The sequence below is a fragment of the Miniopterus natalensis genome, chromosome 3 (assembly GCF_054644295.1).
Source record: "Miniopterus natalensis isolate mMinNat1 chromosome 3, mMinNat1.hap1, whole genome shotgun sequence".
Lineage (NCBI taxonomy): Eukaryota > Metazoa > Chordata > Mammalia > Chiroptera > Miniopteridae > Miniopterus > Miniopterus natalensis.
Window position 1 is genome coordinate 66,890,504 of NC_142083.1, and position 11,574 is coordinate 66,902,077.

Here is an 11,574-nt window from a genome sequence, read left to right on the forward strand (position 1 = left end):
ACATGCAGACCTAAAATTTTCTTGAATTTGATTTATTTATTCTCCTTAATTTTAATTTCATTTGCTTTCTAAGTTATTTCACTTGTACATCATTTTATCTTCTTTTGTCCTCAGATTTTAAACTTACTCTTTGCTATTCACAATTCAATATTTTACAAAATCTATTAAACAACCTTCAGTTCCCATTGAGAAGTACTACTTACAGATTTATCAAATTGAGAGTGCCAGTGTAGGTATAGACATACCTTGCTTTACTGCCTTTAGCTTTATTATACTTCACAGATGTTGCATGTTTACAAATTGTAGGCAAGACCCTCCACCAGCACAGAGATTATGACTTGCTTTTTTGAGACACTGGCTTTATTGTAGTGGTCTGGAACCAAACCTGCCAAATTTCTGAGGTATGCTATAATCTGCACTTCCTGGCATTTGCTTTTAGAGCGCAGGTATGTTACATTTACATGCAACTCCAACTACCTGTCTGCGGCCCAAGTTCACTGAATTATCAGGTTTGTCGACATGGGTAAGATGATTCTGTTTACTGAATGCTCACTCTGCAATACGCACTGTGTTGAGCACTAGGAAGGTGAGGAACAAAGACACAGATCCCATTTTCATGGAGTTTTAAACCTAGTTGGAGAGAAACACATTAAACATGTGATTTCACTAGTTAATAAAAAATTACAACTGTGCTAATTTCTATGAAGAAAGGTGTATGGTATGCCATGACCATGTGTCCAGCATATCCAACTCAGTGGGAGAAGTAAACTTTGAGCTGAGATCTGAAGGGTGAGAAGTAGGTAAATGGGGCAAATCATGTGCAAAGCATTGCAAAAGAGAAAGAAAGCAGGATGTCAGAAGACCTGAAAACAAGTCTAGGTTTCAGCAAAAGGAGTAAAAAGGATAACACTGAAGAAAACTGGTGAGGTAGAAGCCCAGCTTGCTTAATCTATACCTCAGGTAAAGCAGAAAACAGCACAAACAGCTATGAGGGCTAAAAACAGCAAGTAGACAGAAATAGCAGAAGTAATAGCAAATCTATCTGATATAACAAATGTAGGTGGGTTTAATTCCTGAAAATACTTAAGATCAGGCTTCCCCAACTCTTCCCTCGGCCCACAAAGCACTTACCTCTCCACCCACAGAAATGCAGACAGTTACACAGCAAATCGGGGGTGGGGTTAAAGCATATCTGACTGAATGCAAACCAGAAGAAGGAGGTCAAATGGACATAAAATATTGCAGAATAAAATAAAAATCAAGAAAGGCATTGGGAGCATTTTCTATTTATGTAGGTATACTTTCCAAAGAAGATACTAAAAATGCATTTGTAGGCATCTGTGTATTCATAAAGATGTGAGCAGCTACAGTTAGACTGACAGACATTTGAAAATATGTTGAAACCAATTTCTGTAAAATTAGGTTTGCCTATATATAACAGAAAAACCCAAATAACAAAGGCTGTTCAGACCTGGCATAGCAACTCCTTAAAGTCATCAGGGATCTAAGCAGCTTCCACTTCACTGGTCTGACATCCTTAGAATATGGCCTCTGTCCTTATGGTGCAAAACAGTGACTAGAACTCCGGACATCACATATATTCCAGGCAGCAGGATAAGGGGATATCTCACCTCCTTTTCCAGGAAACTTACTGAAAAATGTTCACACAATATTTTGGTGTATTTGTCATTATTCAAACCGGCCACATTAGCATAAGGAGGACTTCCTTTGTAATGTAATTCCTTTGGCTGGGCACATTGCCACATTGAATAAATTTGATATTCTAGCACTACAGAGGCTGATGGGAATGAATAATGGTGTACACAACTATCTAATTCTGCCCCAAGACTTTAAAAATGTAGCACCAGTTTATCATGCCCTGGGTCGAGTACTGGGGATTTTAGACACTAAATTATATGCAAATCTAATGGAATAAAATTTTCAGCTCATACTTTCAAGAGCAAAATAATGCAGTAGAATCATAGCATGTGAACATTTAATCTTTTATAGATTCTACTATACTTATTCCTTTTTATGAATATATAACCAAGACTGTTAATGATATGGAGAACATCTCTGTGCCTGTTTTGAACCTCTCATCACACTGACTGTAATTCTGGTACAGAAGGCACTGTGTATTTCATTTATTTATTTATTAATTGAGTCATTCATTCATTCATTTAAGTTTATTGGGATGACGTTGGTTAATAAAATTAGGTTTTGAGGCAGGTTAGTAAGAAGCTAGAAAAATTCCTTGGCAAGTGGAATGCAGAAACTGAGACAGCTAAACAGATGGCTGAGCAATTTACAGCCAGCTAATAAATTGAGAGATCTGATCTTCCCTCTCCAAGGACATTTTGGAACAAATGGTTTACACATTCCAGACCATGCTGGGGCAAATCTGCCTTGGTCTCAGTCCCTTTCCAGTAACATTCTTTTAAAAAAAAAAATTTTTTATTGGCTTTAGAAGAGGAAGGGAGAGAGACAGAGAGAGAAACATCGATGTGAGAGAGATACATGGATTCGTTGCCTCTCTTGAAGGTGAAACTGACCAGAGAATGACCTGATCTCTCTGTATGCTCATATCAAAGGGCACACCTGGAAAGCTGATGAATATTCCGATTGAGACCGCCTCTAAAATTCTCGCCTTTAGAAAACAGAGAAAAACCCTTAAGACAAAGGACTCAGGCATGTATCTTTGCTTTCTTTCTCCTAAGCTTTAAGATTTCCCATAAGACTTGCAATCCCGGGAGCAGCGGGCAGTGGCAGCTCATCCGGGACTGTCCCCTTAAACCTGTCTCCAAGGACCCTCCTTTTACCTCTGTAACTTGTTTCCTGAGTCCACACATTCCAGAGTGGCTCTCTTCTTCTTCCTCTGTGACTTCCTTTCCTACATCTAGGCAGCCCAGCCGAGGCTCACTTCTGTTACTGTGACTTCCTTTACTGTGTCCAGGCAGCTCAGCCAAGGCTCACTCCTGTTGCAGTGATCTTGCCTCTTGTATCTTAAGCCCTTCCTTTGTTTCACTATCCCCAGCTTTAATAAACATACTTTCAAAATCACCTGGACTTGTTTCGTGAAATTTTTTCTGCACAAAGTCAACTCACACATTCCATACTGTGCTGAGGTAGACCCACCTAGGCCTTGGTCCCTTTCTGGCCACAAGTTTCATGTGTACAAGTCTATGATATATCATTTGTATATTGCATTCTGTGCCCACCACCCAAAGGCAAATCTTCCATCGCCGTACACTAGACCCCGCCTTCCCCTTCACTACCCCCCAACTCCCCTTTTCCTCTAGTAAGCACCATACTGTTGTCTGTTTCCATGAGTTTTTGTTTGTTTGTTCATGTGTTGCTTTCACATATAAGTGAAATCATATGGTTCTTGACTTTTTCTGTCTGACTTCGTTTGCTTAGCGTGATATACTCAGGATCTATCCATCGTGTCGCAAATGGCAATGTTTCATCTTTTGTTATGGCTAAATAGCATTCCATTGTATATATGTACCACTTCTTTGTCCAATCATTTCTCGAGGGACACTTCAGTTGTTTCCATGTCTTGGCCAATGTGAATAATGTTGTGGTAAACATAGGGGTGCACTGTGCATTTTATAGATGATACAAGGCATTTTCACAGGACATTTTTACTGTATGGGCTTTCACACCTTATCATTATGATATTCTAACATATTTGTAAATACAATTTATCAGTAATTCACTTGCACACCTTTTAGTAGGGTGTTTCATCAGTTCTTTTTTTGGAGGGGGAAAAAGGAATATTGGAATTGCCTAACATCTTTTTACTCAACAGATTAAGTTTGGGGGAACACTTTATGCTGATTCTGTGAAAGCATCCCTTACATTTTGTTTCTTTGTTTTGACATAGCTGAAGAGAGGATTGTTCTTTGGGCATGGTGCAAAATCCAGGTATTCCAGAGACTTTGATAAAGAAAAATAAATGCACACATAAAATTAAAAAGTAAAGATGTAAGAAAGATTTATGGATTTTCATAGAAAATGCAGGTCCCCACAATTAGGTGCACTTGCCAGACCTTATTTAATCCTGTGCCAATTACAAATGCATACACTCACAGCTAAAAGTATTTGAGATAATATTTGAGATTAAGAGATGAAAAATAGTACACATTACAGTATGCAGTGTGATCTCCCAGGTAGAGGGTAGATCACACTTTTTAAGACATTTCAGTCTCTATAATCACAAATAAAGCAAACCCATGAATGACTAATTTAACCAAGCACCAAGATCAAATGAGCTTCCAACAGCATGGGAACATATGCTCTGTAAGCTCCCTTTAATTTCTCTGGAGAGTATCTAAGTATTTCAAAAGTGTTTATTCTACAATCGCAGATTAATCCAAAATGTGCTGATCTGATGTATTTTTTTCAATAATTTTTGTTTCTATATTGGATACAAATAAAATATAGAGTGCATTTTTTTATTTAAAATTTTTAACGTTGACACAATTGCAGATGTACCCCATTTCCTCCCCCTTTGTCCCCCTCTACCTACCCCCGCCTCCCCCTCCCTTGGCCTTCACCACACTCTTGTCCATCATGGGGTATACATATAAGTTCTTTAGCTAATCCCTTCACCTACTTTATCCAGTCCCCCGACCCCTCCCCTCTGGCACACACCAGTCCGTTCCGTGTAGCCATGCTTCTGGTTCCATTTTGTTCTTCAGCTTATTTTGTTCGTTAGATTCCACATATTAGTGAGATCATATGGTGTATGTCTTTTTCTGACTGGTTTATTTTGCTTAGCATAGTACTCTTCAGGTCCATCTGTTCTGTTGCAAAGCATAAGAGTTCCTTCTTTTTACAGCTGCGTAGTATTCCATTGTGCAAATGTCCCACAGCTTTTTCATCCACTCATCTGATGATGGGCACTTGGGCTGTTTCCAGATCTTAGCTATCGTAAACTGTGCTGCTATGAACATAGGGGTGCATATATTCTTTCTGATTAGTGTTTCAGGATTCTTAGGATATATTCCTAGAAGTGGGATCACTAGGTCAAAAGGCAGCTCTATTTTTCATCTCTTGAGGAACCTCCATACTGCTTTCCACAGTGGCTGCCCCAGTCTGCATTCCCACCAGCAGTGTACTAGGTTCCCCTTTCTCCACACCCTCGCCAGCACGTGTCATCTGTTGATTTGTTGATGGAGCCATTCTGACAGGTCTAAGGTGATATCTCATTGTAGTTTTAATTTACATCTCTTTGATGATTAGTGACTGTATGTCCTCTTTGGAGAAGCGTCTGTTTGGGTCCTTTGCCCATTTTCTAATTTTATTGCTTGTCTTCCCAGCATTGAGTTGTATATGTTCTTTATATAGAACACATTTTTAAATGAAACATGAAAATGAGACTGCAAAAGTGAATAACATTTAGTGCATTAACAATAATGTTTTGGAAAGTTAGCAAGAAGAAAATGTTTTACCATAATCCAAAGAAATATTCTTTACATTTTGACATAAAATACTTAGAAATTGAGGGAAAGGAGCTTGAGCATGAACTGAGGAAGATATATAGCATATATTACTTTAAACTTAAGTTTCCACTTAAAGTATATGTTTAATTCATTATTATGTTATAAAAATAATAAATATAAGGCAAAAGTCCCTGTTCACCACCATTTACCCACTCCACCACTTCTTCAAAGGGAACCACGGTAACCTTTGACATAGATACAGATACCAATAGAAAAACATAATGTTGGTGTGTATATGGATATGAACGTGTGTGCTTTATATTAATGGCATAATACTTTATATAAGGTATTCTACAACCTAAATTTGTTCTACACAAGAATAAATCTTGGAGAGTGTTCCACATTATTACCTGTATCTCCTGGTAATTCTCTCTAGAGTTTAATTATTCATTTCTCAGTTATTGGATATTTAGGTTATTTATTTTTGCTCATACAATCAATATCATGTCCAACACCAATGTAGGTGATTTCCTGTAATATGTACACTCTCTAATGTGGAAATTGAGAGCAGGTCTTTCTTAAGAATCACATAGAAAATGTAATAGCATTTAGAAATGCTACAGATTTTTAAATTTTATTATTATTTATATTAGTAGAAGTAGTGTGTAAAGTTTCTTTTTCATAACAGTAAATTCTACTCAATTAATAGGAAATGAAGCTAAGAAGAGAGTAAAAGCTAGATTTGGGAGGTAATAGGAAATTTCACTGGAAAAGTGCCATTTGGTGCAGTAGTTACTCTTTTCCGAAAGTACAAATGTAGGCATTAGTTTAGGAAACATGAGGATAGAAGATAAATATATTTCAAAAAATAAAACATGCTCCTCAATTATGCTTACAAACCACGGGAAACAACTGTTTGTTAAATGATACTTACTGTGTGGTTACAGTAAATGTTGAGGCTTCCTTTTAAAGATACTATTAAAATTCTTTTCTGATATGAAATCATTGCCTTGAGATAAAACAGTTGTTTGATTATAAGGTAAAATGTAATATATGTTCTTTATGTGACAATTTATGATCACCATCTTTTGTAGCCACAAACTTGCTTACCTTAGAAACAATCATTTCAAGAGGAGAATGTACATACTAATTAATGAAAAACAGGCAAGCCTGTTCACTTAAGTAGCCTAATACTTCTTTTATTTATTTTTTTAACTTCTTTTAAATGAAAATATATAGCAATTTAAATTGAAATACCAGAAGATTTTATTTATACTTTTAAAATATTAATTAATGTTCTCCCAAATAATGACTACATATGTAGATATTAAAATTACAATACCATGAACAATTAACAGTTGTTAACAGAAAACCATCTAATTTTCTCAGACAAAAATGCACCCTATCCCCTCCCCACAAAAAGAAAAAGATAGCTCTAAACTGCTCCTTTAAAGCAGAATTTTACTTGAGACGACTTTGAAGCCTGCTGAAGTAGAAATGACCTTTGCCAACAGATTTTCCTTTGCATATCTATTTTCTCCAACATTTGTGATATACACTGGACACTCATGCTTTACTGAGTAGTACAATGCAGTTTTAATGAGAAAATTACAATACTTGAAGAAGAGCAATAAAGCAAAAGAAAGAAGGGACATAAAGGTTGCTCTTAGTCAAGATTTGAGAAGCCGCCTCCCTTTTTGTGAGGAGCCCTTTTAGATTTAAATCTTTCAAAGGAAAAAACATCTTTCAACGTTACCTGCTAGGAATACTGGTGGTGATAACCTAGATATTAAATTACCAAGGATGCCCTAAGGTATTTCCTCCAGCTTCTGCAGGCAGATTATCTTAACCTGATGGAAATGTCAACTTCCCTAAGAGTATATAAGACAAAACTTTCAGTCCATCAATAGTTTTTCCTGCAAACCTGTAACCTTTGAATTTAGAATAGGTCCAATTTAATGTCTTGCTATTAACTACTGTCCATTACTCATACAACAAATATCACGTGGATATTATGTTCCAAATTTTATTGCTTAAGCATAAAATTTAACTTGAAGTTTTCTGAAAATTAGAACAAAGCTAAAAAATATAGAGCTCTGTAATTTGTTAGAAAGAGAAGACAGTGTCAAGAAATTAAAGCCAAAAGCTTAACAATGAAGTAGTGTGCATTTCTGTGAAAGAACTTTTGTGAGTTAGTAAGCTAATGTAGTCTATTTGTTTTTTTTTAGTTTTCCAAGACAACATTTTTGAGTTACTAGAAGACTGAGTGTGAAAGCTATCTTCTGCATAAGCTATTATTTGTGTCGCTTGGGAGTTCCCAAATCCTCTATATTTCTGTATACTTTTTTCACCCTAAATAACCGCACTCTTGCCCCTGCACACTGTGAGATAAGCCAGCTCCTTCCCAGAGTCTCTGAGGAGTGTGTTTCCCTGGTTCCCAGCTGCTCCACTTGTCCGTTCCCAGCGACCTCTTGGTTCTGCCTTTTGCCCATTGAACCAGATGCTCTCCCCACACTGTTTCTCCTCAAGTGAACACCACCCCTATTCCTTCTGGCCAAAGGACAAACAACACAAGACTTTAAAGTCTAGCATATTGTACTGAAATTAAGGAGTACGAGTGGAAAGTTATAGTCTAGTTCAAGTGCCAGCGCTCACTTTAATTTGTACATTAGGTAATATTAACCTAAAATTTTACACTTTGTATTGCAGTGGGGGATTTCTCCTTGGTTACATCTCACTCCTCCCTTCCTTATCCAAATTACAGCTGTCTCCTCAGCTGCTCCTGCTTGAAAGCAATTACTCTCCCTTCCTACCTGTTCTCTACCTCCAGTTACTTTCATTTTCTTACACAGAGCAGTTTACTATTACGACCTCCTTTTGCAAAGGCAGGAATACTCTTTGCAATATTTTCTTCAATAAAACTCATCTACACTAAGCTTTTCACTAAAATTTAGAAATTAAGAGAGACCTTTTAACTCAATGAAATTCTTAGGCTCCTGGTAGGATGGCAGTAGAAATATTTATGTTTTATATGTTCACAAAATCTCCTCAGGAATTATGAAACTGGAAGTGATGACTTTGTTGGTGGTGCTTTGGTTTGTTTGTGTGTTTTATTTTCCTCCAATTACATCAGCCTTCTCATGGTAAGATGATTAACCTTGAGGCAAGAGAGTACGAAGCTAGGGAAATTCCTTGACAAGTGGAATAAGGGAAACTGAGACAAAATAATTCAATAAGGCCAAACAATTTGAGCAATTTACTGCCAGCTAATTAATTAATCACAAGGTGTTTTTCTTCCCTAACCAAGGACACTTAGGAGCAAATGGTTTACACATTTCAGACTGTCCAGGGACAGACCAGCCTCAGTCCCGGTCCTTCAAGTACTGTTCCTTAAAATATAAAACTAACCAGAGAGCCTGGGCAGCTTGGCTCAGCAGTTGAGCATCGACCTAGGATCCAGGAGATGGCAGTTAGATTCCTGGGTTGTGGGCTCGATCCCCAGCAGGGGGTGTGCAGGAGACAGCTGATCAATGATTCTGTCTCATCACTAATGTTTCTATCTCTGTCTCCCTCTCCCTTCCTCTCTCTGAAATCAATAAAGATATGTTAAACAAACAAACAAAACAGAGAAAATCCTGACCCCTCTATACACACATTTTGATGAATCAACATCTCGAAGGACACACCTGGAAAGTCAATGAATATTCTGTTAAGACCCTCTCCTGAGACCTCCCCTAGGATTCCCCGGGGCCAAAGAAAGATAAAAAAGCCTCAAGACAAAAAACCCACAGGGCACTCTTGCAAGAGCGGGCCCATGCCTGTATCTCAGTTCTTTTTCTCCTAAACTCAAAGGTCCCCACAACCAGGGGAGCAGTGGACAGCAGCAGCTCATCCTGGCCTTACCCTCTGAACCTGTCTCCAAGGCCCTGTTTTTCTCTCCCTTGTTGCTCCTTCTACCTTACGCCCTTCCTTTGTTTCACTGTCCCCAGCTTTAGTAAACATCCTCTCAAAATCACTAGGACTCGAATTTTGAAATCTTTTCCTGTTTGAAGTCAAGAACCCACACATGCCCTGGCCAGTGTGACTTAGTAGTAAGTGTGTGGGCCCGCACACTGAAAGGGCCAGGGTTTGGTTCCTGGGCAAGGGCGCTTACCTGGGTTGCAGATTCAATTCTGGCTGGTCGGGGCCTGTGTGGCAGGCAACCAATCCATGTGTGTCTCTCACATCTATGGATGTTTGTCTCTTTCTCTCCCTCCCTCCCTTCCTTTCCACTCTCTCTAAAATATATCCTTGGGTGAGGATTGACAACAACAACAAAAGAACCCACACACTACTGGTTGGCCTAAGGCAGACCCACCACAACCCCTCCAGTAACAACCTGACCATTAACCTTGTGGTTTTTTTGTTTGCTTGTTTTCCCCCGGTGTGTTTTATTTGAAGAAAAAAAATAATGTATTTGGAGATGTGTTCTATTCTGTTCATATTAATGGCTTAAAATAATGTGTTTACTGGGAGTAACAAAGACACAATAACCAAATGTTTATAGAATTCTATTAGTGGGGCAGAAATTATTTGAGAAAATACATTATGTTCAAGTACTTTAGAAGTATATTAATTGTACAAAAAACAAATCTGTTAGAATTCCAGGAATCCATGCTACCATTTTTATAAAATTAATGAATTCAACAAGTATTTAATCAGTTTCTACTAGGCTAAGGCACCATTCTAAGAACTGGGATAAAATAATGCACAGAAAACAACAGTGTTGGCATTCTAATGGAAGTAGGAAGACAAGTAAATACAAATGCAGCAACAAATACAGAATATGTCTGATGTTAGTAAGAAATTTGGGAAAAAATACAAGGGTGTAAGGGAAATAGGAATGATAGAGGTTGGGAAAGTCAGGGTTATAAAAATGCTATTTTATATACAGAAATTAAGCAAGGCTTCTTTGAGAAGGTATCATTTGAACAGAGACCCAAAGTAACGTTGGGGTCTGCCTTGTGTAATCTGTGAGAAGAGCATTTCAGGAAAGGAAAGAACATGAGTGAAAGTCCTGTCTCAGGAACATGCTTAGAGTATCTGAGGAAATGTCATTTAGCTTCAAGTAGAGTGAGTGAGAGAAGAAGGGTGGAAGATGAGGTAAAGATATGGTAGGGGTTTGTCAGATTTTGTAGAATCTTATAGTGATTTTAGGATTTTGGATTTTACTCTGAGTAAAATGAGAAGGTATTATAGGTGGTATATCTCAGAAGTGTCAAAATCTAAGGAGCAAGGTGATTTATCTTTTTAAAAGATCACTCCGATATATAGATGAGATTTAGGACAGAGTTCAAAGCCAAGAGACAGTTTTGTAGAATATTGGAATAATCCTGAAGAGAGAAGATACTGCCTTGGACCAAGGTGGATCACATGAAGGTGGTGAGAGGTACTCAGTGTAGAGAGAGAGTTTGAAAGTTTAGCCAACAACATTTGCTAGGTTATTTGTTATGAGAAAAATAGAAATGCGAAAATTAACTCCAAGTATTTTGGTTTTGGGGGTTCTGAGCAAATAGAATAATGACATTACTATTTATTGAGGTGGGTAAATGAGGTCATCTAGGGAGGGAGAATAAATGAAGAAGTTCAAGGATGGAGTCCTAGGCACTGTAGTGTTTAGAAGTGAAGGAGATGAGGCAACACCAAAGAAATCTGTACAGGCTGGTTTAGTAAAATACAAGAAAACTCAGAGAAATGAGAAAAATGTCAAAAAATATGTATTTTAAGAGATCAAATCCAAAATGACATGAAAATGACTCTTGTTTGTTTTAGCAAAAACCACAGTGGTCAATCAAAAGACTGACTGCTTATATCCTTTATGCTCACTTATGTGTTAGGGGGAAGCTAGATAGCTTCTCTCTTTTAAAAAAAAATATTTTTGTATTGAATTTATTGGGATGACATTTATTTGCAAAACCATACAGGTTTTAAGTGTACAACTCAATAAAACATCATCTGCACACTGTATCATGCACCCACTCCCCCAAGCAGGGTCTCTTCACATTCCCCCCCACTTTGCCCACGTCCACCTGCCTCCTCACCCCCATTTCCTCTGGCTCTCACCACACTGTTGTCTGTGTGTACGTGT